This window comes from Hyaena hyaena, unplaced genomic scaffold (genome assembly GCF_003009895.1).
Source record: "Hyaena hyaena isolate Hyena2069 unplaced genomic scaffold, ASM300989v1 scaffold_365, whole genome shotgun sequence".
Classification (NCBI taxonomy): Eukaryota; Metazoa; Chordata; class Mammalia; order Carnivora; family Hyaenidae; genus Hyaena; species Hyaena hyaena.
Genome location: NW_024080997.1, coordinates 913,730 through 941,062, shown reverse-complemented (window position 1 = coordinate 941,062; position 27,333 = coordinate 913,730). Strand labels below are relative to the sequence as shown.

The following is a 27,333-nucleotide window of genomic DNA, read 5'->3' as shown; positions in this document are numbered from 1 at the left end:
GACATTGCAGAAGGAACTCACCTTTCCTGTCCCACACTACATTTTTCAATTTCTATGCTGCATATTAAGGCAACTCCCACTTTATTTCTGATGTCTTTAGCTGAGTAAATGTTGTGACTTTATTTATAATCCAGCACTGAGTCTGATTTGTGAAATGGTTAAATAAAATGTGTCAGACAGGAGAAACTGAATTACAAATAGACTCACCTTTAAGTAATCAAACACAGACTTTCTCAACAACAGTAGTACCATGAAGACTTTCAAAACTTTGAGAGGGCATTTTTAGCTATCATAGTAATTGATAAGACCCACTAATGCTTAAGATGTAAGGGTGAGAGATGATGGATGTCCTGCAACTTCCTGGGGGACATTCTTTCGGGTATGAACATGTTGATAATTATTCAAGCCTCTTTAAGATCACGGACCTTAGGTACTTAATGAATGTTTACTATATGAGTAAATTAAGTATAAAGCAAATAAAACATCATCATTCCAACACAGCCCACTGTTCTCCATTAATGTATGCTTATGTCTATGAAGGTGTAAAAATGCTTTCACTAAGGGGAAAATAAAGTGTACTAATGTAATGCCTTTAAATTTATACAGTTCTTTTCATTAGAACCTCTCTTGTAGCCACGTTAGGGTCAATGCAACATTAAATAGTAATGGAGCTGTAAATACTAAAATCATAAAGCCTCTACAATAACTCTTTTTAAAATTTTTCTCGAAAAAAATATTTTTGGATGTTTATTTTTAAGAGAGAGAGAGAGAGAGTGAGCAAGCAGGGAGAAGGACACAGAGAGAGGGAGACACAGAACTTGAAGCAGGCTCCAGGCTCTGAGCTGTCAGCACAGAGTCCGACCTGAGGCTCAGACACACAGACTGTGAGATCATGACCTGAGCCAAACTCTGAGGCTCAACCACTAAGCCACCCAAGTGCCCCAACAACGACTTTTTACTTATGTAAAAACGTTAAGTGAAACACAAATTACTATTTATTTCCATATATGTTGCAGTATAAAACGGTCTACATTGTTTTTAAAATATAAAAACAAGTTAATGTATAACCACTTTGGAAGACAGCTTGGCAGTTTACTACAGTCTCACCATGCAACCCAGAAATTACACTCTAGGTATTTCCCTAAATGAGTTGAAAACTTAGGTCCACCCAAAAATCTGCACAAGAATGTTTATACAAGCTTTATAATTGCTGAAACTTGGAAGCAATATGTCCTTCTACAAGTGAGTAGATAAACAAACTGTTATATAACCATATAAGGGAATGTTATTCAACAATAAATAGAAATGAGATATCATATGAAGGCATGAAAAAATATGGGGAAAGTTAAATGCATGGTGCGAAGTCAAAGAAGTCAGTCTGAAAATGCTTATATGAGTTCAACTACATGACACTGTGTAAAAGGCAAAACTATAAAGATGAGTTGTCGCCAGGGATTTGAAAGTGAGTGAGAAAGAGAAAGAATAGATAAAACATAAGGGGATTTTTAGGGCACTGAAATTATTGTGAATGATACTGTAACGATGGATACATGATATTACGTATTTGTCAAAACTCAGTTTACCACACAAAATATGAACCCTGGTGTGAACTCTGGAATTTAGTTGATAATAGTATCAGTTTTGGCTCATCAACTGTAGCAAATATACCCCACTAATGCAAGATGCTAATGAAGGAAACTATTTTGGGGAGAGGGAGCAAAAAAGGGAACTCTATTAAAGTGCTCACTTCTTCTGAAAAATCTAAAACTTCTCCAAAAAAATAAAGTATATTAATTTTAAAAACAACTTAATAAATCAGTTCATAATCTCATAATGCTCATAATCCTTCAACAGAAAAATGTGTTGCACGGACTGATACCATATGGCCCCCAAGCACTTGTGCTTAAATGTCCCGCTGTATGTGAGCCTCTAGAGAAAACTCAGTCTTAATCCCCATCCTCACCTCAAATCACACTCTAGGGAGGTGAGGAACTAATAGGCATGGTTGAAGTTAATACTGTTATTGGGCCACAAGGCCTGGTCTCTGTCTTGGGATTTTTCATTATTTGGGAGTGCTTCTCACTCTTCTTCCGTGTGTAACCAGATACCTCTTACATCTCTGTCAAAACCGAAATGAGAATTTCCAATTCAAAACAGAATGGACCACATCCATTTATCCCTTCTCCCTTCATAAACCATACAAAAATGACAGCTAAGCACCGTTCAACAAAGGAACAAATCTATGAGGATAGAAAGTTCAATAGACTACACAATAGCAAAAATATTAGAAGCTGGAAAACAAACACACAGGTTTTGTTGAAAAAGCTGAATCTGGCTAACATTGGAGACAAGCCAAGAAGCTACCTGATTCATATGACAGAAGCTGAAAACTTTGTAGCTCTAGATACATCTGGGATAAGACTGAAGCCATTTAAGAAGAATTAGACTCTCTTGCTTCCTCTCCCCTATTCCATATAACCAGACAACACCCTCTCCCTATCCCAAGCAGAAATTAATTTTACTAGTGGACTCTTTTTAAATTGATTAGTTTGTGTCCTTATATTTTGTGAAAGTGAATGCACTTATTTTTACATCTTTTTGGAGGAAAGAGGATGGAAATGGGTAGAGAGAGAGAGAGAAGAAGGCAGGGAGGAGAAAGAGAAGAAAGAAAGGACAGAGTCAGGAAATCAGTAAGACACAAATATATTAAGAACTAATATCAAAAATAACTTAGCTGTGTTCAGTGGTGAGGAGGGAAGTAGGAGGAGGAGACGGCATTTACCATTTAAGCAACAGCATACTAATATTTTCCTTGTATTCTCAGGGTCCTAAAAGAAATAGTGGGACAAATCACAAAAATGCAGACACCTTCTTTTTCCTTCCCATTAAACTCCAAGTGACCTAAAGTAAAGCTTCTTCAATAAATATACATTACTGATAAAAGGATGAATAAAGAAGATGTGGTGCAGATATACAGATAAACAATGGAACACTACTCAGCCATAAGAAAGGGTATTTTTGTCATTTGTGACCACATGGATGGACCCAGAGGTTATGCTAAGTGAAATAAGTCATACTGAGAAAGAGAAATACAATACATATTATTTCACTCATATGTAAAATCTAAAAAACAAATCAATCGTGGGGCGCCTGGGTGGCTTAGTCGGTTAAGCGTCCAACTTTCGCTCAGGTCATGATCTCGCGGTTCGTGGGTTCGAGCCCCACGTCGGGCTCTGTGCTGACTGCCAGCTCAGAGCCTGGAGCCTNTGATATATTAATCACTGATCATCATCTGCTTTTCTATCCTTTTAAAAGTTATGTCAATCAGAAAGCTGGTTGTCTGAAGACATGATGGCATTTATATAACTTTAGGACAGGACAATATTCCGTTTGTAGCCAGTTAAATTAAAAATTTGGATATGTGTTGGGGCGCCTGGGTGGCTTAGTCGGTTAAGCGTCCGACTTTCGCTCAGGTCATGATCTCGCGGTTCGTGGGTTCAAGCCTCGCGTCGGGCTCTGTGCTGACTGCCAGCTCAGAGCCTGGAGCCTCTTTCAGTCTGTGACTCCCTCTCTCTCTGACCCTCCCCTGCTCACGCTGTCTCTCTCTCCTAGAAATAAATAAAAAACATTAAATAAAAAAAAATTTTTTTTTAAATAAAATAAAAAACAAATCAATCTATAAATATGCATATAAACATTCATTCACTTGCATGAAATTCTCTATAAAGAATCAGTACAGCCAAGAATACTAAAAGCAATCAATTATAAGATTATGTTGAGTCACAAGTGAAATAAGGAAAAAGAATACCCTTAATCATTATTGGAACCTGGCCTTTAGAGACCTCTAAAAGAATGAAAGTGATAAGGAAAAATCAGTCATTTTCTCTTTAAGAATTGCCTACAGGCACCTGGGTGGCTCAGTCAGTTAAGCATCCAACTCTTGATTTCAGCTTCATATCATGATCTCACTGTTTATGACATCTAACCCCATATAGGCGCTCTCTCTCTCTCTCTCTCTCTCTCTGTACCCCTCAAAATAAACGAATAAACATTAAAAAAGGAAAAGAATTACCTAATGTTTTAGCCCACGAAAGTCTTCTAAATAATGATCAAGGTATAAACTACATTCTGCTGTTTTCTTCGTTTTTATAGCTCACAAGCTCACCTAGGGTAAGATAACCATTGATTATTTAAAATAATAACGAAAATATTCTCAGGTTAGAGAAAGAAACTACTCTACACAAACTATCTCCAACTCTACTAGAGAATACTTTTACCCCAAAAGAGAGGTAGGAAATAGAAGAGCAGATGCTTGTGTGATTTATTTCCACATATAATATAAAAGGGTTACTGTGCAAATCTACACATCACTGAAATGAAGTTTCCATTTTAATAGAAGAATCAGTTCAATAAACATACTCTTAGTCAGAGAATAATAACAGGAGGCTATAATGACTGACTCTGCAACAGGACGAAACATATTTAATTATCCTAAGTTTGAGATATAACTTTCTAGACAAACAATAAGATATTTTTTAAAGTCAATGTTATATATGACAGAAAAGCAGTTTCAATGGATGCACACATGATTCTGGTACATGGTAGCCAGGTGAGTCAGTCGTAAGGCAAAGTTATCATGAAATAGAGTTAATAGGGTATAGGCTTAGGGTATGGCAGATGGAAGGTGTAATATATGAAAGAAGTTAAGCACATCTTTTGGATTCTGATTTTCTGGGTGGTTCCCCTTGTCATATAATGAACTATTACATTTCATTTCTGAAGAACTGAAGAGATTAAAGCATTCATCTGTAGCTCATGAATTACTTCGAAAGCTATTCAGAATTTAAATGTTATAGCTGGTCCCTCATTTTTCATCCTCTAATAAATGGGTTTATGAATAAACAAATGAGTTCATATATTCCAAACAGCAGACCATTCATGTTCCTCCAATTCATTCATTTATTTAATAGATATTACTGATCTACAGAGGGTTAGGCTTTATATCAAATGACAGGCTGAATAAGACTAACATATTCGATGCCCTCATGGAATTTACAAATTAATATGAAAACAGGCATTAAACAAAGGTATTTGTTTGTTACAAAGAACTATATAACTGAAGTGAGCAGTGGAAAAGAAGCAGAGAACAGAGAAATAGGGAGTTATGTCAAACAGGAAGGCCAACAAAAACTCATAGAGAAGGCATCACCTAACCTAGGACGGGAAGTACAAGGAGCAGGGCAGGCATGCAGAGAAGCATTCTAAACAGTAGAAACAGCAAGTGCAAAGGTCCCGAGTCAGGAAGGGTTTCAGGGAGTGATAGAAAGCTATTGATGCCAGAAAGAGAAAGCAAAGAACACGGTGGCAAGAGATGAATTAGGGCTAGGGATGAGGGTCTCTCCAAGCCAAAGTAAGCAGCTTATATTTTATTCCAAGTACACGTAAAGGTTTTAACACTGAGTGACGTGAGCCAATTTACACTTTGAGTAGAGCACCGTACCTGTGTTCTACAAAAAATAAATTTCTGGTGGAGATTCTTAACTGTTTGGTTGCCATGAGACCTTCTGCCAGTCCAGTGAAGCCTACACAGCATTCCTCAGAATAATATTGTTAAATGCATAAAATAAAATACATACAATTACAAAGGAAACTAATTATGTTGAAATTCAGTTCTATCATGGACCTTCTGGAGGCAGAGGACCCAGGGTTAAGGATTCCTGCTAGCAGACATGAGAGAAAGGAAAGAGTTAGAAGGCTACTGCAGTAGAAATGGGGGGGATGGACGACTTTAAGAAAAAAAGTGGGATCTCTGGGTTGTCTATTAAGTAAGGTCCAAATATCTGAGCATAGATAAAATGTGTTTGTGTAAGGGTGTGTGTTTTTCTCTTTAATCAGGCAAACTTCAATGAACGATGAGTTTGTTTATTTTAAAGAGGGATATTTTTTGTCAAATGGGACCCAAAAATTGACATTAGAGAATTCTTCCAATAGTTGTTCTTATGGGCAATCCTTCACTCTGTAAGCATTGATTGATTACACTGATAAACAAGAACAAAAGCTAGAATTTATTGAGTTATGATTACTTGTTTATGTTTACCATTCTTATTATGTTCCAAGCAGTAAGCAAAGTGTTTTATATTGCAATGTATGGCTTAATTTCCATAACAACCCTATGAGATAAGCTTTATTATTATCCCCTTTTTACAAGGGAGGGAATTAAACCTCAGAGATAGTAAGTAACTTGTCTGATATCACACAGCTGGTACTGTCAGCACTGGGAACGGAGCCCTGAACTAAATCCAGAAGCAGGCGTTACTGAGCATTTACTGAGTGCTTAGTGCTGGGTTGGTAATAACTAGAACCAAAAAAAGTATAAGCCAAGGCCCAGATCTTAAGGGGCCAACCAAACAGTTTCAAAGGATAACAAACACACATACTTTAGTGAGATGTGGGAAGACCCTAAGAGTGTGTGCTTGCTTTTGTACTACAAGCATTCACAGAAAGGACAACACCCAATTGGAGGAGGGGGGTTGTTAAGTGTAAGTCATGAACTGTTTCTTTAAAAACTAGATAAGCTTTAGATAAGCTTAATGTGGCGGAAGTACATTTTGGTCATGAAGGCAATGAATCCCATAAAGTATAAGGGTACAGTCAACAGACAGACCTAATGGCAGAAATTCTAGATTTTTAACCTCCTAGGTGTAAGACTTCAGAAAGCTACCTAACTTCCTTGTTATTTAGTTTGCTCACTGGTAAAATAGGTTGAATAGTATCTATTTAGGAAGTTATATGAATGTATGTTACAAATCAAAAAGCAGCTTCCTTAGCAGTTTTACGTATCTACTAAACAGCATGGGAACTGCTGGTTTTAACTTTGCAAAAGTCAGTGACCTCCTACAATGTTGTCTTCATTTGTTTCTCTTTACCATAGAGGCCCGAGCAAAAAATTCTGAGATATATTATATGATTCTTTGTTGCTTCATTTGGGAGTTATTTCACACATCTACCAAATGCTATAGGCAGACACAACCACGAAGCATTCCCTTCCTCCTAGTCACTCTCTTCTCAGAATACAATTCTACCATACCAGCTTCTGAGTGATGATGATAATGGCTAATAATGGCTTAATGTGTTATTCCCTCCATAAAGCATTTATATTTAATAACAGCCCCCAATGTCTCTAAGCTAAAAATTGAAAAATAAAACAATTTCAGGTCTTATGGAAATAATGAGGAGGAAAGCTGAAATTCTGGGACAGAAGGGCCTTGGGTCTTCTTTAAGCCACGCTGTTACGGAGCTGCAGCAATTTTGAGGAAAACTACATTAACAAGCTCAATGTTAAAATCAGAAAGAATTCAGTTAAGAACATTAAGATGCTGCCATCAAATAATAATTCAGAAATGGGTATTTCAACACTTAAAAAAAAGGCTTTGATCTTTGAGGATGTCTTAATAAAGAGATCTAAAATTAAAATGCAAAATAGCAACATCTATTAAATCTGAATGGTCGGTACATGGATTCTGCTAAATTCGTTTCTGCACTTTTAGATGTGTTTTCAGAATTTCTTAACCTTGAACATCATAAATCTTAAAAAGTAAAAATAAAGAAGTTCTTATTACAATGGACACAGAAGTTTGTTCAACAGATAATTCTAATTTTGATGCTTCTCTTGCTATGTACCACACTAACTAATCTTCTGGTGATTGAGTGTGACAGGTTAGGTAAAACACTTCTGGATACCAGACACTTTATCCCAAATTCTATAAATCCAAGACTAGATCAAGATAAGGCTTTGAGGGATTTTCCTAAAACCAAAATTATAATAAAGCATCAATAATTAGGTGTGTGTGTGTGTATATATATTATATACATATACATGTATACATATATAATATATATATAATCCAAGAAAATAGCTAATGTTGATTTACTTTGCCAAAATTTCATATAAAAATATAAAGCACACACGTAATATCATATAAAGTAGACATTTCAAGAAACTTAATAATGCTAATTTATATCCACCTACAATTTACAGTTTTCAGAGAACTTTCAACTACATTATTTCAGTTCACAGGAGAAACTGTATTCTGTAGGGAAATGGATACAACTGTTAATTCAGCAGAAGTCTTGACACACCAGCTGAAAAAGCTAGCCTTTAGCATATTTTCAGTTAAAAAGGCTCTCTTAACAACCTTGAGTTAACTTGCTGAAACTGTTTAATAGCCTTGATGTATAAATGATAGTTGCTATTTGATTGTGAAATAAAATCAATTCAGTTATACTTTTCTATGTAGTTTAACTGACAGATTAACAGTCAGCCACTGCATGCTTCCCCATTTGAACATGTAAACCTTAATCTGAAAACAAATGATTAAAGAGCAAGAGGTAGCCAAGGCTACACAAGAATGTCATCTGATTACCACACAGTTTAAACTTTGATACAGAAGTGCTATGTTTAAAATAAATGATAGGAGGCAATTTTTGCACAACTTTTCAAAAAGGTGGAAGCATTTTTTTTCTTTACAAACACACAGCCCAACAGCCTGGACTTTTGTGCTCCAGACCTCTACCACCACCCCCAATTCTGATGATCCCTGCAGGCAACCAACAACTGCTGTATCTGTGGAATGTGCTCTTTGAACTGTACAAAAGCCTTCAGCCTTTCCTGCATTCTGCAAACAAAAACTGCCAAGTGCAATTCTTTCTCTGATTTAACATAATACAAGTGTTACTTCTCCCCCCCCCCCCCTTTACTTCCCTAGGGCCACGGTGGTCTATAATGTCGACATTTTTATAAATGAACAAAAAAAGGAATCAGTTTTCCTAATCAAAATTAAATTTGTTTTAGAAGTATAATAGTTCAACTGAACATAATATAAAATTCAACAGGCACCATATTCCCTTTTGTGTATATGTTTTAAGAATTCTATTTCTATAGACGGATTCAAGGATTGAATGGGATTAGTCCTTTTAATTATATGACTAGGATCTTCAGCTTGAAATCTTTCTTACAGAAAAAGACAAACACAATAGTTGTTTATATTCAATTCATTTACCAAAAAAACTCATTAGAGCTAATAAGAATATGTCCTTCCAAATGTGAATATCTTTTGATATTCAAAAGAAAATGAAAAGTAAAAGGCAAAATAAGTCCTAAGATAGAGTTGCATATTTAAACTCACCTACTAGTTAAATGCTACAATACAGCATTCTTTTAGCCTAGATCCAACATACACAGCTTTTCTTCACTGAGTATGTCCTTGACATTATGCATACCAGAATATTTTTCTTTCTCAAAAAAATATTAAACCCAGTACTGAAGAGTTAGTTCTACTTTTCATGTATATTAATGCTTCAACTGTTGGTATATATAAATGAATTATCAGCTACATTACCGTATTTGAAAATATTTGAAGTTTTGTCCCTAAAATTAAGTTATAAAGAGATAAAGCAACATCATTTATTTTACACACAAAAAAATAATTATCAAGTAGAACCAGACATTCATTACAGAAGATGCTTAGAAAAGATAAGGTGTATCTTTGTTCAAAAGAAGCTCACAATCAAATTGAGGGGAGCAAGACACAAATGCATAAGGCAATCAAAACACAGGAAGAGGGGGCGCCTGGTTGGCTCAGTTGGCGAAGCATCCGACTTCAGCTCAGGTCATGATCTCGTGGTTTGTGAGTTCAAGCAACGCATCAGGCTCTGTGCTGACAGCTCAGAGCCTGAAGCCTGTTTCAGATTCTGTGTCTCCCTCTCTCTCTGCCCCTCCTCTGCTCATGCTCTGTCTCTCTGTCTCTCAAAAATAAACAAACATTAAGAACTTTTTTAAAAAAACACAAGAAGAATATATATGACATATATTTGCCACTTTTAATTAAAATGAATTTATTCTATTCATTTCATGGCCTATTTCACCCAAGTTTAGCCTCATTTTTTTTTTTTTTTGAAAACCAGATGTATCTTAGGGTGTTACAAAGCAAGGCTGACCCTAACTGGCTTAGAACTTGAACCATCCTACAGAGAGAGATTTCCTCTTCTCTTTCAGACATTCTTTATCTTCTGTGGTAATTGAATCACTTCCTCTTATTGGTGCCATAAAAGCCTTTCTTACTAGTTAGGTCACAGAGTATTTTATATTTTTATTAATGTATGTATTTAATAAGTAGTTACTAAATAATGAAAATATCTAGCAAAAGGTAGTTGAAGACTTATGCTTTAAAATCAGAGAAGCGAAGGTTCAAATCCTGGTTCTATCAGTAACTGAAAAAGCTACTTAACTTTTCTAAGTCTACAGTATAGCTGCAAACAACACATAGGTGACATAAAGGAAGCTGCCATCAACTTTGAAGGCTCATCTCCTCCAAGGAGCTGGGTTTGACCTGGGTGTTAAAGGGCAGTAGGAGGTCATCTAGCACATAAGCAATGAAGCACTTTCAAAAGAGAAGAGAACATGCAAAGAAACATGGAATGCAAGGTATCTTTGGGAATCAGGACACACAGAGAAGTTTTGAAATAGTTAAGGTCGAGAAGATTAGGCTAAGAGAGGGCTTTATGCATCTTCTACTTTGATGCTTGATTTCATATATATATATACATACACTAATTTACTGGGATAAAGTCTGTAAAGAAAGGAAACAGAATTACCAAGTTTGAAATCTTAGGATCACCCTGATCTCTTACCCCATGCATCCATTATCAAGTCCTACAGAAGGAACAACATGCACAAAAGCCACAAGGCGCAAAAAAAAAAGAAAAACCTTGAAGCTATCAATTAATAAAATTAGGCCAGGGTAAGTGAAATAAGAGTCAGAAATATGCTGACTACAGACAGATGAGGCCAAAAGGGCAGGCATGGTCCAATTCTTGCAAGGACTTATAGACCACATTGAAAAAAGTTTCCATTTTACCCTAAGTTCAAGGGGTAAAATTTAAGATTTTAATACGAAAATAAAAATCACCAACTCTTTATTTTAAAAGTTAAGTCTTGCTACCCAGTGAGTCAGAGGGGAATCAAGGGCATAAAAAATAGTCATGGCAGTTGTTGAAATAAAAGCTTTAGATTAGGGTACTATCAGGGGCATGTGGAGAAAGAAGTACACTTGTGATCAAATTTAGAGGTTCTTCAATCCCAACGGGCCTGAGAGAATGAGGATGAGAAGGGAGATGTCCAGGTGACCCAGTATTGGAGATCCAATCTTTCTGACACAGGAAAACTTAGTGCTATTCACTAAGACAAAAGATATCCTCAGAGAAGCATATTTTTAATCGATGATACAGAAGCTGACAATAAGCTTAATTTTAGATGGATTCCTATGTGACATTTAAGTAGAGATGTCAAGGAGACCCTTGCAAATCCAGATCTCAAACTCAGAGGAAAATTATTAGTTAGAAATACAAAAATGGGAGTCCCAACACTGCACTCAAAGCTTTGGAAATAAGTGAGATCATCTAGAATAATGTACATACAGAGTGAGAAGATAAAGGTAGAACACAGGAAAAGACCTAACTTTAAGAGGTCAGTAAAGAGAGGACTCACAAAGGAATCTTAGTAAGAGGAATAAGTGAAACAACATGACATGAGAATGTGAGATGGTACAAGGAGGAAGCAGTCAGTAGTGTGAAATATTTCAAGGACGGTAAATGATTAAAACTGTCTATAGATTTAGCAATAATCTCACTGAAGGACTTCTAGTGAAGCCTACTGGTGCAAACATACAATTTTATCCATTCCTAACATAATTACTAACATAATGACGATACAATAAAAATTTATGAACCCATGACAAATATCACAGGAGAAGAGGTGGAACACACTAAGACATGCCTGACACACCTTTGTATATACTACATAGTCTAGCACAGATCCTCAATGAAAGCTGGTCAACGAATCAATTAGTACTTTATTCAGCCATTTAATCCCCATCTCGCAGAACAAGAAACTGATCCAGGAGTCAAAAAAAAATGTTGAAGAGAAGTCACACAGAACTTACACCCCAGAAAAGTTTCAAAACTGATGGCATCATCCCTGTCTCCCTCAGAGTGGACTTAAACCAGCAATGTTATATTTCTAGTTTTTTTTTTTTTTAATCTAAAAAAGAACCCAGTGTAATACACCATAGTTTTTGATTTGCTTTCTTTTTTTTCCCCCCACTCAAAGGAACTATTTTGGGCTCACTTAACAAAGATCATTTTCTTCAAGCACAGTTTTAAAGGATGTTAACTGCTCAGCTGTTGTAATTCATATTCATTTCAACAAGGGCTTCCAAAGAATTGCACCACAAGGTAAAAGGCTAACATTTACCTTGTAGCGCAAGGTAAAGAGACAATGTCCTTTTATGAGAAATAAAAATTAATTCATTTGGGGCACTTGGGTGGCTCCCTCGGTGAAGCATCCAATTCTTGATTTTGGCTTATGTCGTGATCAAATGGTAGTGAGATTGAGCCCCTGAGTCTGGCTCTACTCTGCGCATGAAGCCTACTTAAGATTCTCTCTCCCTTTCTTCTGCCCCTCACCCGCATGTGCATTCTCTCTCTGTCTTTATATCTCTCAAAAATGCAAAATCAATTGATTCACCAAATATTTATTAAAAGTAGACTATACACCAGCACCACTCTGGGCACTGGGGACACCGGGATAAAGAATGCATTACACGAGTTAATGTAAAACTGAATGGAAATAAAGAGAGTGGGAAATAGGATAATACCTTAGACACTGATTCTTAAAATCTACTGGAAAACAAAAATTACTCTTTTTAGGTATTTACATTTAAAAAGCATATACATGAGCATTCAACTTTACAATGAAACTACTCAGAAATTATATTTCTTTAACCACCTCAATTCATGATCTATGCAGACCTAAATTCAAATATAACTAGATTTAAGATAACAACTGATAAACTCAAATTCAAATCACTTAATAATAAGAAAATATTCATAAGAACAGGAATGCAACAGAAATATTATTTTAAACTGCACAACAAAACCCAAACTGGCTTTTGCACAAGCCTGCAAATTACGAGTTAAGTACAAAAGATTTTGAAAAATCAAGAAGCTGATAATAATTGAGTTTCAATTAAAAATTACCTGTACAATTTATTCTGAAAACCAAACATAGAATTTTTGAGTTAAAGTTTGGTTCATTAATTCGAAACACATCTGTTAATGAAACAGTATTGATGTCCATGATGAACAAGATGAACAAGATGGAGGGACAGTGATAGAAAGATTCTGGGGGCGCTGGGTGGCTCAGTCAGTTAAGCAGCCAACTTTGGCTCACATAACTGTGTTATGATCTCACAGTTCATGAATTCGAGTCCCTGTGCTGATAGCCCTGTGTCGGGCCCTGTGCTGACAGCTCAGAACCTGGAGTCTGTTTCAGTGTCTCCTTCTCTCTCTGCTCCTTCCCCAGGTCACACTCTGTCTCTGTCTCTCTCAAAAATAAATAAACATTAAAAAATTATTTAAGACAAATTAATTGAAAGAAGGATTCTGTAGAGCAAAATTGCACTTTTCATTTGAAGAGAGAAACCAGGGGTTGACTAGATTGAGACTAATTAAAGATAATGGGAAAAATGGCAATGAGAGATGAAAATTATAAAAAAAGATTAATGGCAACAAATAAACTAATTAGATTCCTTTCTTTGAAACTAATATTTACCTACCTCACTGCTAGTATCAAATTAAAAAATCTAAATTAAAGGTCTTGCTTTGGTCATTCTACCAATACTGACTCTCTCTGCTGCTCTTACATCTAATAGAAAAAATAAATATCAGTATGATCTACTAAAAACTATAGGAATACATGCTAATTTCAATAATCTCAATGGGACCAATAAAGCAAATTCGGGATCCACACCACCATTTTGCTTAGAATCAAATCTTCAGTAAGAATTTCACAAATGTATAACTCTATTAATCAAATGATAGAAATTTTTCAAATTATATAAACTTTCCAAACTATCAGTATACATGCCACTGGGTAATCAAATATCAAGACCAAATAGATGCAATGACTCCATTATGCAGGAATAAGAGAACTCTAGTAAAGAAAGAAATTTCAAAGATTGAAGGAAGCTATCTTTAAGTGAATGGCTGGGAAAATTCACATGAATTGCATGGACCTTAGAATGAGCATTTTATAGGAACATAAGCATGAGTAATTTAACAGTGAAAACAATCATGATGGAAGCTTTATTTAACCCACATGCCAGGTGCTGTGCAGCATGCTTCATACCTTCCCCACTAATTTTCCCTAAATCCTAGGATACTAAATTTTATATAATGCCTCTTAAATAAGCAGCATTTATACTTTGTACTTGATGAGTGTGACTTACAATAAAACAAAAATTATCACTTCATAGTATAACCCTTTTAGAGAGAAATACAGTAGTTTATTGAAGAAATAAATATGTGGTATTCTAAAACTCATTCTACTTCAAGTTATAACCTTAGCAGAACTCTCAAATTTATACCTAATAAGAAATATAGAGATGTATTTGTTATGGTATTGTTTGAAATAGTAAAAAAAGAAAAACAACCAAATTGCTCATCTACCGAGGAAGAGATTTTAAAATTAGTATGCTTTATTCAAATCATGGAATGTTATAAAGCAGTTACAAGCTAATTAATTATTATCTCCCAAAATGGCAAAGATGAAAAAACAGAATCTCAATATTGGCAAGATACGGAACAACTCGAAATCTCATACAACAATGGTCAGAAGGTAAACTGTGACAAGCACTTTAGAAGATCGCTTGCGGCGTCCACTAATGTTGACACTATGATACAGATAACCTAGGATACACATACTAAATTGATATGATGATGCAGATATCTATCAAAATTCTACTCTTAGCTATATAGATGCACACAGTATGTAAAGGGCATGTACAGAAATCTTCAGAGTAGTATCACGTCTAATAGTTAAAAACAAGAAAACAACCTAGATGTCCCAAAATAAAATGGAAATAAACAAACAATGGTATATTCATGTATTGGAATACTAGATAGCTTTCAGGATAGACCCTTAGACACAATAACATAGAGAAAGCTCGTAAACCTAATGTTAAAAACAAAAGCAAGGGGCGCCTGGGTGGTTCAGTCAGCTAAATGTCTGACTTGGGCTCAGGTCATGATCTCACGGTTTGTGGGTTTGAGCCCAGTGTCGGGCTCTGTGCTGACAGCTCAGAGTCTGGAACCTGTTTCAGATTCTGTCTCCCTCGTTCTCTGCCCCTACCTGGCTCGTACTTCCTCTCTCTTTCTATCTCTCTCTCTCTCAAAATTGAACATTAAAATTTTTTTTAATAAAAACATAAATAAAAACAAAAGCCAGACACAAAAGATCATATGCTAAATGATTCCATTTATATAGAGTTTGAAAACAGAGAAAACTAATCTATTTTGTGAGACGCCAGGATATGGTTTCCCTGGTGGAAAATGGCGAAAGATAGTAACAAAAAGGAGGAAAAAGGATAGGAGCTCTTACAGTACTGGTAATATGCTACTTCTTACACTAGGAACTAGGTACACAGATGCATTCATTCTGTGAAAATTCATCAAGATGTAATTTATGACTTTTGCAGTTTTCATCATACAACTACAAAAATCGTGAATGTAATATATATTACATATGTATTTAATCAGCTTACTCTAAAAAAAAAAAAACTAAAAAAATTAGACCTGTGTGTATCAACATGGATAAATTCCCTGTATTATTTTGCAAGTAAAATTTTTTCACAAGGGCAGATTTGATATGATGCCACTTCCATTAATCTTAAAGTCACAAAAAACAAAGTGTAAGATACATAGATAAACACCAACTTCAGTGTAGTAAAGAGAGAAAGAGAGAGAAAAGGGGGCAGAATGAAAGCACACAGCTTTTTCTATATTTGTGGCATTATATTTCTTAAAAAGAGAGTGAAGTCTGATGAAATATAACAAAATATTAACATAAGTCAAATTTGAGTGTCTGAGTGCCCAATTATTATGTTATTTTCTGAATGCTTACAATATTTTAAAATAAAAATCTTAAAGAAAGCTATCCCTTTGGATTCTGAAGTAAACAGAATATTTAAAATATTTTTTAATGAGAAACATTCCTAACAAATTTGCCCAGATCAACAGATTAACAAATATTTTCATTTAGCTTAAGTGAATATGAGATGGCAGACGGGTGCTTACTTTAGGTAAAGGTTTTAGGTTTTAATACACATAATACCTTTTGGAAAAACCTAAAATATGGTCCACATATAGAAGGAAAATAACGGTATACCCTTATGTGTCAAAGGAAAAGTCAGGCCTTTTAAATTGTTCAATAATAAAATCACCAAACATTTGAGAGAGTTCAGCAGAAATGACCTTCAGAGCCTATCTGTGGAAAACATACACCTTCAAGATACTCTTTGATACCTGACTCGAGACCATGTTGTTACTTCCTTCCATTGTTCCACAGGGCTATCATCAAAATGGGGCACTTAAGTAATAGCGGTTACACGGACAGAACCGTCAGCTCTGCAAAACTAAGCCATCAATATAACCACTAAAATATGTTATTCATCCCAGGAATACTGAGTCCCTTGTCCCGGATATAATTTTGCATCACTAACTTGGAGGTGGATTCAATGTGTAACTAACTGGTCTTTCAAACAGATTGGCCATCATCCACTGTGGGTTTAATAAGTTTTATCGTCACTATCCTGCCTTTAAAATATGAAGAGGTGTAGGAAAAATACGTTTTAACTACTTATTTTTTAGTAAAAGTCACTTCAAACCAATAGGTTAGGCTTTGCTAATAAATACTTAGCCTGATGGATTTGATCCTCTGTCTTTAAGCATTCTTTCCTTTGTTACAATCCTTCTTGAAGTATCTGAGAGCAACCAATTAGTTAAGATTTAAGGTAGTATTTCAGAAGTCACAAGACACAAATTCAGGTGAGATATTCAAGCAAGACACATGGGCCACTTCTTTAAGATTTTAACAGCTGCTTTTACTTAAGAAGTCTACACTATTAGAAGAGAACATGGAGTATTATACTTTATTTTGTTAAATTTCTATGCTGCAAAGATTCAAATCAGTTATGGACACAGTTGTATAAACCTGCTCCCAATAAACTAGTGCCTTGCTATTTAGTGAAAATGAAATCATACAAATGTCAATTTTTCAGATAGATTCAATTTCAATCTTGTATTTTTTATCTTGTTATAGTTGATATGTCTCTTTTCAGACATTTAATAAGTTATTTTGTTTTCCATATTCCCAAACATCTTCTCAAACTGACCAATGCACATCTTTTTGAACTCAATCAACATGTACTAATTAATAGATAATTCTCTAAATTACACATTGAATGAGAATTAAAAAAGAATTTTGTTGTCTGCAGGAATTTATAAATGAAAAATATTCTTAGATCTTTTAAAAGTTTATACACATTCCAAGTAGATTAAATATAAAATTATGAAAATACTAGAGCTCAAAGAAATAATAAGCTTTTAAATATTTCCATGTGGTGATAGAATTCATTATTTTCTAAATTCCAGAATATATCCTTTCCAGAAGAATTCTCTACTTCAGAACTTACCAAGTGGAATAAATGGCTCTATACTGCACATTGCTGTAAGAGAGACAGAAACAGAGATAGAGATCTATAGATGGATATAGAGAGACAAAAAGAGAAAGAGAAACACAGAGATAAATATACATATATGTATATAAACACATAAATACATACAAATATACATACACATTCATTTATACACACACACTTCTACATATACAGAAAATTAGCAAGAGATATACCACTGCCTTTAATTAAGTACCTGCTGTGTGTCAGATAGTTTTGTGCTTGGAGATTTAATCTTCATCTAACTCTAAAAGGAAATTATTGTTATTACTATTATTATTATTATTATTATTACTATTACTTTCTCACATGCCAAACTTAACCCAAGATCAATATAAATAAACACACGGCAGAGCAAACATTTGACCCCAGGTATGTCAAATGCAAATATGGGACTATTTCCTACATGATATGCTTAAAATAAGTTTCAGATTTTAAGTATTGCTTTGTGTCTCTTTAACATAAAAAAAAATCATTCTGGCACCAGGAAGAAACATAGCTGATTTCTGAAACAAAATCTGATTTTATTCCCAAAATTTCAATATGGCAAGAGAAAAGTTGCTACAAAGATAATTCTTAGTTGAATATGTTCAAAATGTAATTCCTTGGTAATCTGGGTTTTGGCCAAGACAAATCAAAATCATAGATATATTACAAATGCCAAGTTTTCAGAGAAACAAAAAAAATCCAATAGCAACAGATGCATTCTCCCTAGACATTTGTGTTGAGCCTAGCTATATCCAGAATCTGAAGAAAAGGGGGATTAATTTTTCTATTTCATTTTTATGAATAATAAATTCCTGGTTTCTGTTAATGTCAACCAGTTAAATAAGATTATACTTACTCCTTAGAAAATTAAACAAAACAATACACTGGGAGAGAAAAGAGAAAGGAAAGAGGGAGGGGAAGAAAGAAAAAAGAAGAGAAAATTTTAAAGGGGATTAGGAAAAAGTCCATATCTGGTACTTTTAAAACTGAATCTATATTTGAAAATTTGTATTCAAAGATGGGATACAAAAAGCATCTGTCTTTTTCATTTTTTTAAAACATACTAATGTTAAAATTAACAAATTAAAGTTCCACTTAAGTAAAAAAGTATTTCTCAGAATGGTGGACCCCTGCACAAATTGTATTAAAATTTAAGGAAAGAACAACTCAATAAAGAAAAATGTTTCATTATTACAGAATGAATTTGGGTTATATTACCCAAAAATGTATTTATTTTTAAAAGCAAAACTAAAATGTCTATCTTAAAATAAAGACACATTTATGCTAGGTAAATAAATGCTCATAAAAAGTTACTAAATACATTCAAGTGTAGAAGTCTTCCTTTATGGACAGTACTTTTTCCTAAATGAAACACACTGTTTTGTGAGATCACAAAATACTGATTTTAAATTATATCTTTTTAACTTTGAATACTCAAAAAGATCAAATTTAAAATTATCTTTTTCTCAGAATTCTAATTAACCAAATCATTAAGACTTTTTATTTTTTAAAATTATATTAGATGTGCAAAAAATTATCTAAAATATTTTTTTAGGGTAGTTTTATATTCACAGAGAAAGTAAGAAGAAAATATAAAGTACCCATATACATTCTCTTCCCCATCTCCAAAATACATAAAGTCTCTACTATTATTAACATCTTACATTAGTGTATTACATTTTCTACAACTAATGAACTCATAACACTTATTAACTAAAGTACAGAGCTTATGTTAGGGTTCACCGTTAGTTTTATACAGTTCTATGGGTTTTGACACATTCATAATGTCATGTATCCATCATTATATTATGATATCGAGGAGTTTGACTACTCTAAAAGCCCACCTATTCAAAAATTAAAAATTAAAAATGATAAAAATCCACTAATTCATCAATCCCTCTGCCCAACCCTGGCAACCACTGATCTTTTTAAGGTCTCCATAGTTTCACCTTTTTCAGAATGTCAGAGAGTTGGAATCATACAGCTTATAGCCTTTTCAGATACCTTCATTCATTGACATTAAATTTCCTCCATATCTTTTTGTGGCTTATAGGTCATTTCTCTTGATCAATGAATAGTCCATTGTATGTACGTATCACAGATTGTTTATCCGTTCACCTACTGAAGAACACCTTGCTTGCTCCCAAGTTTGGGCAATTATGAATAAAGCTTCTATAAACATTCTTGTATAAATTTTCATGTGGAGATAAGTTTCAACTCATTTGGGTAATTACCAGGTAGTGCAGTAGCTAGACTGCATGGGAAGTATTGTATTGTATGTATGTGTAACTTCATAATAAACTGCCAAACTGCTTCCCAAAGTGGTTGTATGACTTTTCATTCCCACGAATGATGAATGAAAAGTCCTTCTTGCTCTACATTCTCGACAGCATTTGGTATGTTAGTGTTTCAGCTTTTAGTCATTCTAATAGGTATATAGTGGTATCTCATTGTTAGAATTCTAATTCCATAATGAAATAAATACTGAGCATCTTTTCATTTGCTTATTTACCATGTGCATATATTTTTTTCATTAGATCTGTTTAAAGTTCTTTTTATTTTTATTTTTTTTATTTTTTATGTTTATTTAATTTCTTAAGAGAGGTAGAACATGAGAAGGGGAGGGGTAGAGAGAGACAGAAGCACAGAGTCTGAAGCAGACTCCAGGCTGTGAGGTGTCAGCACAGAGTCTGACGTGGGGCTCAAACTCATGACTGCAAGATCATGACCTGAGCTGATGTCAGGCGCTCAAATGACTGAGCCACCCAGGTGCCAAATTACTGTGGCATTTTACAAAGTCTTGAAGTCAGGGAGTGTCAGTCCTCTGACTTTGTTCTTCTTCAGTATAATACTGTTTATTTGGTGTTGTTTGTTTTCCAAATAAACTTAAGAATCAGTTTATTAATATTCACAAAATAATCTGTTGGGATTTTATCATGATTGTGTTGAATACGTAGATCAAGGAAAGAAGACATGACATTATAATTATATTGCATTTGTTTCTGCAGAGGCATGGAATGTCATGTAGATCTTCAATTTTCTTATCTTTCATCAGAATTTTATAGTTTTCCTAATATTTATATATATAAATTTTATATTATATATTTTTAAATATATGTTTTATATTATACATGTGTAATATTTTATTTTATATTATATGCATAGATTTGTACCTGTGTTTCAGGAATTTTTTGGTGCTAATATAATGGTACTGTATTTTTATTTATTTTTTTTTAGTTTTATTTATTTATTTTGAGAAAGAGACGAGGAGGGGCAGAGAAAGAAAGGGGGGGGAGGGAGAGAGAGAGAGAGAGAGAGAATCCCAAGCAGGCTCTACACTGTGAGTGCAGAGTCCCATGTGAGGCTTGATTTCATGAACCACAAGATCATGACATAAGCCAAAATCAAGCATCAGATGCTCAACCAACTAAGCCACCCAGGTGCCCCAATGGTACTGTATATTTCATTTCAAATTCCAGTTATTCATTGCTGGTACACAGAAAAGGAACTGACTTGTATATTAATCTTGTTTTCTGCAAACTTGTTATCATTTATTATTTACAGAAGGTTCTGTTTTGTTGATTTCTTTGAGATGTACTATACAGATAATCATGGTATTTGCAAACAGACAGTTGTATTTCTTCCTTTCCAACATATATGCCTTTTATTTCCTATCTTATTACCTTAGCTAAGGATTTCCAGTATAATAGTGAATAGGAGTGATAAGGACACCCTTGTCTTACACCTGATCTTAGCAAAGATGCACTTAGTTTTCATTAATGGCTTTGCATAGCATAAATACCCATGCAACCACCAACCTAGTGAATAAATAGAATGTTGCTGACATATCAGAAGCTTCTAGAAACTCTACCTCAGTGTTTACCACCTAGAATTTAACTATTATTTTTAATTTCGTTGTAATCACTTCTTGCATCCTTAAACACTGTAGTCTAGTTTTGGAACTTCATATAAAAGAGATAATAACTCCATTATTCTTTTTGTGTCTAGGTTTTTTTCACTCAACATTACGTTTATGCGATACGAGCATGTTATTGTTGCTATGCTTAATCTATTTTCATTGATGTAGAGAAGATCAGTAAAAGTTTTCTGTAAACAATAATATTTTCCAATCCTTCATCAATGTCAAACCTTTGTCTAAGTACCTTTTTAAAACTTCTGTTATATTTTTCAATAGCAAATATTAAAATTTTACATGAGGAACGATGGGTTTCACATCAGTGAAAGGGATAATAATGTTTGTAGTGTTTCCCAAGGCATCTCTATCCAGTTAAATGACAAAAAACTTTAGAACTAAATATCTAAGACCAAAACTACAAAAATATTTTTTATATACATAGTTTCTGCTAAATTCAAAAATCTTAATTCATAATTATAGAGTGTTGGAAATGGCCACAGTATTTTGAGGCTCTATCAAATGTTCTATCAAGATTAAATGTGAACTGAGAAACTATGAAGATTTCTTACTGCATACTACTTTGACAACTTTGTCAGATGCTATGTCAATAAGAATATCACATTTAAAACCTGTAAAAATTCATGTTTCAATTTTTGACATAATTTCCATGATTCAGACTTTTTAAAATCAAAACAATCCTCTTCCACTGAGTTCTTTCACTGAAGAATGAAAAGGGTTATCAACTGTTAAGCTAAAGTCAAATTTCTGGCAGTAAGCCTTATATCACGTATCAAGTGTCTTATCACAAGGGCAATGCAGTAAGTAACTTTTCAGATAAAAGTGACAATTGACAAGAAATTTCTTCCCAAATAATTTTCCTAAAACAAGCATTTTCTTTAATCATTCTTTCTACCAATTTCTAAACGGCAACTGAATTCTTTCTATTTAATCATGAACACACATCTTTTAAGTTCTTCCTAACAAGATAGGAATCAGTCCTTCCAGTACACTGAGCTGACAAAATTTATATATTTTTATAGTGGATTATGGATACAAATTCATTCCAATTCAGTTTCACTATGCAAAGTGAAGAAAAAGGACTTACTGTCTCTCTTACTGGAAGGTGGATTTAAATAGATATATTAAGATAGTCTTATTCTCAGATATAAAGAAATAAAAAAGAAAAAGAAAGAACTAAAGTTTAGCACAAAAAGGGATTATGATGGCACAATTGCAGATATTAAATCAAAGGAAGTTACCTTCTTTTCATCAGAATACTCACAAAATTCTTAACAATCGTTTGCCAGAAGATAAAATTAAAAATAATCCATTTTGCATTAAATATTATTATTGCAAAGCCTCACCTTATGTTACTATTTAGAAAATAGAAATTTAAGGTTAACAACCAAAATGCCTCTATATTTTGTACAGAAAATACATCCAAATATTTGCATCACATATTTTTCTACTAATACCTGAATAGCCACAACAACTGAGGGACGGAAAATACAGAGTACAGATGACTTACATTTGGAGGGTTAGACTTTAATTCTCTCTCCCAGGATTGAGGAGTCTTATTCTTTGTGCTTACAATGCTTCTTTCTCCAGGGTATTCTTCTACTTCCAGAATAGGTCAGGACAAAGCTTCAACAGACTTCTATTATTTGTTTGATCTAGGGGGAAATTATACTTTTAATCAATTATTACAAAACGCATCAAACTTTTTCTTACTGTGCTGGTGGGTGGGGGCTTCTCATTATTTTCTGTTGGATCTGATGTGAACAGAGAAAATAGGAATTGCCATTGTTGAATATTATAATAAATAAATCAAGTACTTTAAATTAACACCACTAAAAGAAACCCACATCTATCTTCTTTTTCATTTTTATGGCTAAGCAGCATAGCAAGAGAAAATTAATATTCAAAATCCAAATGACTACAAAAGCCTACTCAAATGTATTTTTAAAAGACTTTAACATAATTTTGCAAATCCATGAGTTTGAATGGACTGGCAGAGACGATTAGGTATCAAATATTTTTACTCATTCATTTTAATGTCTTAGAGCTAAAGAATTACAGGATGATTAGAAAAGTGTAAGGAAAATCCATTTTTAAAAAATCTAATGGAATAATAAAAAAAGATGATTTTAAGAGCATAAGACAGACCAGAAACAGATAGCAGAGGGTCTGTAGGCAGAGTAAGAGATCTGGAGTAAAAATTTTTAAGATGGTACAAAGGTTAGGAACTGCTATTCAAACAAAGCCTGTTGGTCAAATTAAAGTATATAACATGGGTATATCCTAAATCCTGAATCATGTTAGTTCTCTAGCAAACATATAAGATGTAAAAATGCAACACATACTACCTTTACAAGGACACAGAAATGTGATGTATGATTATCTGCTCCATGGTGGTATGAACATTCATAATTTTAAGGGAATTAATTGTAGTCTACAAATTTTATCAAATTATAGTTTTCTAATAATGGATATTTTCTGCCTCATTAAAATGAAATATTAAGATAAATGTCTTCAACTTGTGCCATACCCTAGATCACACTCTCTTAAAATCATTCATATTGCTTTCAATTAAATAATAATTAGAATGTAGGGGAGCTTTTGGAGAAAAACTGGAAATAAAATATAGATGTTTAGGGGAAACGTACCACTTAAAGCCAGTTTTTCCTTGGATACATAACAGTATTACACTTGTGATTACTATTACAAAAAGATAACTAAAATGGCATTATGGTAAATAAACAAAATCAATTAATATCTATATCAAAATAGCCAGATACAAAAACCAGAGATATGGAGGCAGAGGAGTACTTCTTTTTCCAATGCTCATCCCCACAAGTGCCCCTCTCCATGCCCATCCCCATCCCCCATCCATCAGTCCTCAGTTTGTTTCTCAGCATTCAAGAGTCTCTCATGGTTTGCCTCTCCCCCTTTCCCCCACCATTTCGCCCCTTCTTCTCCCCCATGGTCCTCCATTAAGTTCCTCCTAATCCTCCTATATGTGCAAACATATATGATATTTGTCCTTCTTATTTTGCTCAGCATTACACCCTCAAGAGAGGAGTACTTCTTTAAGCTATCAGTCTTAGTCACAAATTGATACTTATGTGGTCACCTTTGTTTTCAACCATTGTAAGCGATATATACCTGGCATACATCAAATTTATGTCAAGATGAAACAAAATACCAATTAAGCTACTAAAAATGAAAGCTTTGAGGAAACAAATTCGTTTGAGATTAGATTTTAGGATTACAGAAAACTGCTGTTTTCTTTTCAAAAGATTCAATTAATCTTGCCCTAATTTAACAGCCTTACTACTAAAATTTATAAACATGCACTTTCTGTATGAATGTCTCCATATGGCTTTTCAAACATAGGTAGTTCCACTTCTGTTTCTAGAACACAGAAATGGTTTTGCTGTATTTTGGATCAGTGAAGATCAATGTGCATTCCTTTAGGGAAGCCTTTTGAACTGACAAAGGATGAATGATTGACATCAGTAACAAATACTTTTTGTTGTCCTGGACTGACATGTCATTTATAGCAATACCTATGCTAATTAATGCCATACATATCTACCAGATGTGTCAGAGAAATATGCCAGACCCTTCAGAGAATATAGCTTGAGTGTGGCTAAAATTACATTATAGATATGGAAATGTATCCCTTTGTGATATAGAACTAATCTCTCTCTCTCTCTCACAGACACAGAAACAGACACACACTTATACACACGTGTGCACACACGCAGAATATACTTTCCATGGTAGAGAAAACCCTATTTCTACATATAATTAGCTATACTTTATATTTTCCATTGGCTTTTGTTTTGTTTTGGTTTTTTTTAAAGAAAGCAAACTCTACCTTACTAAGTTCTAATATACTATAAACTTAACCCTAAGAAATACAGGACATAAAGTATAAAGTACAAGCTGCAGCCTCCATAAACTATATTATCATCATGACACTTTACCATATTACATTAAAATTTTGTTCTCAGATCTTCAACTACACTGGTAGATTATTAACAATGAGTACTATATATTAATCATCTCCATTTCTGTTCCCTAGGACATACTTTGGTATACACTGGGTACCAATTTTCTTAATAAAAGTTAGGTTCTACAAGGTCATTAAAATTATGTATAGCATTTTTGTCAATAAATTCAATACATACAAAGAAAGAATTAATAATGTTGGCAACCAAAACCCTTAGTCATTGAATCAGATAAACTGGTAAAGACCTCATCTCAGTGTCTGGCACGTAGCTAGCACTCAATATATGTGAACTGTGAACTATAATCAGGGTGAGCATTCCTCCCTGATTGCCGGGGTTAAATGAGGTTCATCCTTACCATAAATATTAATAGTTATCCCTTTCCTCCTGAAAAGTATCCCAGTTTAGATGATAACTTAATATAGTCATTGAAAGTATCATGAATTATTATTCATTTATTTGATTATTTCTTTTTATCAATAAATTTTTGTTTTTCTTTTCTTTTTTTTCCCACGATGCTGTTACATGACAAGAATATTTTGTTAGGATAAGAGTAAACAAGATTCCATTCTTTTAACATGAACAAATTCACAGAGGTGGTCAAAGGTTTACTAAATCCTCACATCCTTGAAGCTAAAATTTTAAAATCAGCTTAAGAATCACTTCCTAGCTGACAAATCCAAATGTGAATTCTTAATTCTTGATTTGTTTAACTTCTATCACTCAGTTTATTTTCTACTCCTTCCTTTTTAAAACTCTCCCTTTGGCTTACATGACACCCCTCTATCTGAATTCCTCTCCTACCCCTGTGAACTTTTTTCAGTCTCTGCTGGCTCCTATTCTTAAGAGTACCTCCTCAGTGTCACTTTTCCCAAGACTTCATTCTAGACCTTTGTCCTAACCATCCACTGTATTTCCAGTACTAACCATTCCTTGCTGCAAACAATACCTGAATGTATACATCCAGTCCACACCTCTCTCCTGACTGGCAGTTGTAAAGTTCCTACTGAATATACAATCTCCTTCCTCCAGTCTTAACTCCCTCTAACCCACATTCCACAACACAACCCAAGTGGTTTTTACTTTTTTATTTTCTTTAATATAAATCCAACAATATCCTTTCTAGCCAAAGGAAACAGCCAACAGTTAAGGAAGGAATGAAATCCTTCAGAGGATTTACAGACAACAGAAGACAAGGGGGGAAATTCAAACCTACTAGAATGATAGAGAATCTATTCCTGGTATCTCATTTGTAATCCAAGCATATTTCACTTATAAAAATTACTGCGTGCAGTGGTTAGGTTTCAAGGCAAATAATACTACAAAGAATAATACAGTAATATGGTAAACAAGTATATTATGAGAATTACAAAATACCACTCACAAAAGAGCACTCAAGTTTTAAGTATATACCATTGTCTCTATAAAGTCTCTTCTACCTCTATAATTATAGTCCTTTTCCTGGTTCTCCAAAGACAATGTCAAGTTCATAATCTTCACATTCATCAAATATCTTCAAACACCTCTCTCACCATTAATCTTTGCAAAATACACCCAACCTGACAGTTTTCCAAATGTATGTTTTCATAAAATACCCCAAGATAAAACTGTGAAGCAGTTAGAGGTAAAAAAAAAAAAAAAAGAAAGTTGTAGGGGACTACAGTAAAGTCTCAAAAGAGGTGCGTTTTAACCCTCTCAGATGATTATATTTGCCACTGCGTTTGTTGTCTAGGCATGCAGACTTAGTCTTACCAAATGTAAATTTTTAATAAAGGTTGAAAAA

At 34.0% G+C, this 27,333-nt stretch overlaps 1 protein-coding gene across 7 annotated transcripts in view; it reads right to left on the bottom strand.

Annotated features, from left to right (window-relative positions):
* Positions 1–27,333, bottom strand: part of FOXP2 (forkhead box P2) — a 583,386-nt gene that overhangs the window by 491,337 nt on the left and 64,716 nt on the right. For 6 of the 7 annotated variants that reach the window (XM_039250276.1, XM_039250275.1, XM_039250281.1 and 3 more), the window contains exon 2: positions 23,063–23,207. The gene's annotated coding sequence lies outside the window, so the exon portion shown is untranslated. Of the gene's footprint in view, positions 1–17,588; positions 17,618–23,062; positions 23,208–27,333 lie in introns of those variants that run through there. The other variant, XM_039250277.1, reaches the window with a different exon arrangement.